Genomic DNA, 4,345 nt, shown 5'->3' with positions numbered 1-4,345 from the left:
TCTACATCATGTCATCGTTCTTATTGCATTACTCCGTTTTCCCATGAACTTAATACACTAGATGCATGCTGGATAGCGGTCGATGTGTGGAGTAATAGTAGTAGATGCAGGCAGGAGTCGGTCTAATAATCTTGGACGTGATGCCTATATAATGATCATTGCCTGGATATCGTTATGATTATTTGAAGTTCTATCAATTGCCCAACAATAATTTGTTCACCCACTGTTTGCTATTTTTCTCGCGAGAAGCCACTAGTGAAACCTACGGCCCCCGGGTCTCTTCTTTATTATATTTGCCTTTGCGATCTATTTTTATTTGCTTTTATTTTCAGATCTATTAAACCAAAAAATACAAAAATACCTTGTTGAACTTTATTTTATTTGGTGTTCGATCTATCAACTTATTACAACTTTCTCCCTTTAACACGTCAGGTTGCGAGCATTTGTTATTTGTGTGCAGGTGTTGTTTACGTAGTGTTGCTTGGTTCTCCTACTGGTTCGATAACCTTGGTCTCATCACTGAGGGAAATACCTACCATTGTTGTGCTACATCATCCCTTTCTCTTTGGGGAAATACCGACGTAGTTCTAGCAGACATCAGTGCCGGTCAGAGAATTGTTGTACATGGTGTCCTCCGCGTGGTACTCGTACACCGAGTCCGCCAGTTGCTCCTGATACACCTGGTACACCGGGTCATCACCGTCGGGGTAGAGTCGACGCCACACATTCCGAAGAAGGTGCGGAGAAGTGAAAGGTGTTGGCTCAGACTTGTACGGTTACGGCACTGGAGCCATCTACACTCACAACTATTAGTCCGTTAGCAATAAAATAATCAGAATGCATGCAATGCAACAACCAGATGCAAACACACATTACCGGCACTCGAGACTACTAACTACCGTTTAACTAGCACGGTGGTTGTCTAGGGCGTCCTACAGTCAGCGCGGCTCTAATACCAAGCGTTGTGGCACCCCGGCTCAGAGCAACTGGTTTACCTTGCATTGCCAGCCCAGAGATCATGTCTTCTCACAACACACAACAACTTGGTACAGAAATACAACCGCTTTATTGATCTCTTGTGGGAACATAGGTTCGAGGATACATGATTTAGCGAGGCCAAGCGGCACACACGGTGCTGATGCACATATGTACATTATTTAGTAGACATATTGGGGCCTCGATGACAGCTACTCGGTAGCGGAACGACGACGTAGTAGGACTCCATCTCACAGGGACACTGATGTGGACACGGCCTAGAATGCGATGCACGATGCAACTCCGACTCCTGGTACGGCTTCTCCTGAAACTGGCATGACACGCCAGGTGAGTACTTTGAATGCACTCGCAAGCTCACAACAAACAATACAACAATGACAAACAACTACATGATATTTAAGCAAGTTATATGCAAGAACATGACATGCTACTCATGAAGTGTAGGTGCTTGCAACCAGGGTCCCTTGGACCATCTTACCATCTTGGTTACCTCATAACCACGAACATCACTTACCACGGTGATCACCTCCGGATCACAAATGAAACCAACTTGATGGTTCCGACAGCTCATCCATCATATCAAGTGCCATAAGTATAACATTAGTGTGCAAGTTAATATTTCTGTTGACCCACGGTGTGACCTACTACGAACTGTGTCCATGACCTAGGACGCGGCTATCGATAGATTAAACACACTCTGCAGAGGTTAGTACATTGTACCCACACCACGGAACCGATGGCCTCGTGCTCCCATTTGGGTGGACCAACGATGTTCCGACAGAACCAATCTATTGCATGACACTCTCCTGGCCACTCCGACCAACTCCCCTTTGGGCTCAGTCCTGGGTGGCCCGATGTCACCTCGTGACATCCAATGGCCACCGTCGTGGCAAAACAAAAACGGTCCCAAACGGGGACAATGGTACCAAAACAACTACGGGCACACAAGGCTATGCCTGCCTACCGGGCTAGGGCAGCGCAAGCGCATAGCCTTCCCTAGTTGGATGCACTAGTGAGAGGCATGACTACAGAACGAATAAGGGCCTTCCCATAAAGGCAAATGTGGTTGCACTGGGAAGTTCGATTCGGTGGCACCATGACTCGATCAACCGCATGTTCAAGTTGTATTATTATCATATTTAACTTTAAATAAAATCTACTCAAGCCATAGTATGCCATGGTATGCATATGCACCATTCAACATAATAATGGGATTAACATAACACGATCATGACAACACCAACTCTAGTGCATAATCTTGAACAAGTAACCAACATACTACTGTAAACATAGCAAGCATAACATGAAGGTGAAACTACCACAAGTGAAATTATTTGAATAACTATTGCATTATATGAAGTTAAATTCAAGTAAAATCATAGCCATTGCAATGTCACTCTTGCAAATGTTTGTGGTGGCTTGCCTTAGTTCAGAGGAGGATCACAAAACTCCTGGTCCTCTTCAAGACAAGTTTGCTCTTCTGAAAATGATCCAAATAGCAAGAAGAAAATGTCACATAACACATCTAAATGCACCAGAAAATATCTACAGCAAGGAAAAACCTCAACTTTGGCATGCTAAAAGAGGAGCTCATAAAAAAATAATGCAAAAAGAATCATCTCATTTGGACCTATGGTTTAGGATTTATAGCTGGTCAAAGTTCAGTCAAAATATTTGAATTAAAACAGAAAACAGGAAAAACCCAGAGAGGGCCACGTCGAAGGCGTATTCTCTGAATAAGTCTTCACTTATACCGGTTGGGGAGAGAGAAGAGAGGCTGACAGGTGGGGTCACCCTGTCAGGTTTAAGAGAGAGAGAGAGAGAGCAGGGTACAGCGGCTCGGCCGGCGAGGGGATGGATGGATGCGGCTCAACGAGGAGAGCACGCACGTACCAGCAAAGTGTGCAGAGGTGGTCGGAGGACGTCGCGGTGGTCTTCTCCAGAGACGGCGGGCGACGGAGCTCGTCGGAGTTTGCGTTTCCGGCGAGATTGAGGAGCTCCAGCGGCACCGTCACGACCAGGGGGATGCCACTAACACGCCTGAGTGGTTGGGAGAGGTCGGGAAGCACCGAAGCAAGCTGGCAATAGGAGGGGATCCGCGGCCAACTCCAGCGAGGATCGGTGGCCAGAGGCCCGCCCGGCCTTGCCGCAAAGCTTTGCAAGTCGATTTGTGGCCAATGGAGGAGGGTGAGATGGCTAGAAGGGCTCGGGAGGTGCTGTATTTATAGGGGAGGGCGAGGCAGAGCTCGAGATGGCCGGAGATGTCGGGTGGTTGGTGCGACATATGCCAAAGGATGGCTTATCATTGTGGGAGCCAATAAAACGTCGCCAGTGCCTGGAAACGGGATGAGGCGAAGACATGCACGCCGGCGAATCTTACCCAGGTTCGGGGCTCTCCGAGGAGACAACACCCCTAGTCCTGCTCTGCGGGGTCTCCGCATGATCACTAGCTCGATAAAGAGTAGCTACAATCGCTCCTAGAGCTGTTGGGATCAAGGGAGAAGAAGAACAAGGCTAGCTCTTGCTTCTCTCTATCTATGGTGTGTGTGCGTGTGCTATGCTTGGAAGCCAAACATGCAGAGGTGCCAACTATGCTTGGGTGCGAACCCTTTGCATGGGTGCTCCGGGGGGTTTATATAGGCCTACCCCCCGGGGGTACAATGGTAATCCGATCGGGAACTGGCCCCAGCCGTCAGTGTCTACGCCTGCCGGCTCCTCCGCCGGCTGCTGGGTCCCGCCGGCTGCCGGCTACTCGGTCGACAGGCCGGCCCCACCGCCTAGGGTCTTGTCGGCGGCTGCTTACTGTAGCCGCGCCTCTGATGATGAGGGCTTTGTCGAGGTGAGCGTGGCTACAGTGGGCCGCGTCGGGGGCTATCACTGTAGCCTCACCTCGTCTTGTCTCCTTAATGGGGCTCCCGCTTCGAGGAAGAGCATGGCCGGCTTCTGGAGGCCGGCTATGCTCCCGGCCGACTAGGGAAAGCCGGGTCGCCTTCACGCCTCCCTCTGGCTGAAGGGGCCCGCAGTCCTTGGGCCATGCAGGAGTGGGTCGTGGATGACGTCGTAGCTGGCGTGGCTACAGTGCCCGGCCGCATGGGAGACATCCCTCCCGTACGGCCTCCTGTAGCCATGCCTGCCTCGGGCTTCGGGGGTCGTGGGCCGCACTGTGGCCATGCCCCGTCAGGTCGTCGTTATGTAGGGGCGGTTGTGGTCTCGGCCGGCTTCTAGGAGTCGGCGTTCTTCTTGGCCGGCTTCTCGGAGTCGGTGAGGCTGGGTCGCCTTCCGGGAGTCGGCTTTAGTGGTAGCCGGCCGGGGAAGGCGGCCCAAATGCTTGGAGTGCTTGAAGGCCCAA

The 4,345-nt window shown here is 50.7% G+C and overlaps 1 long non-coding RNA gene across 1 annotated transcript; it reads right to left on the bottom strand.

The window, feature by feature from the left end:
* Positions 1 to 1,066: 1,066 nt before the first annotated feature.
* Positions 1,067 to 3,256, bottom strand: LOC141040596 (uncharacterized). Its single transcript, XR_012201470.1, has 3 exons — positions 2,890 to 3,256; positions 2,420 to 2,476; positions 1,067 to 1,306 (listed from the first exon to the last, which is right to left on the bottom strand). It is a non-coding gene; the product is annotated as an uncharacterized lncRNA (long non-coding RNA).
* Positions 3,257 to 4,345: the final 1,089 nt, after the last annotated feature.

The sequence above is a fragment of the Aegilops tauschii genome, chromosome 1 (assembly GCF_002575655.3).
Source record: "Aegilops tauschii subsp. strangulata cultivar AL8/78 chromosome 1, Aet v6.0, whole genome shotgun sequence".
Taxonomy (NCBI): Eukaryota; Viridiplantae; Streptophyta; class Magnoliopsida; order Poales; family Poaceae; genus Aegilops; species Aegilops tauschii.
The sequence above is the reverse complement of the archived record's forward strand: the minus strand, read 5'-3'. Positions and strand labels throughout refer to the sequence as shown.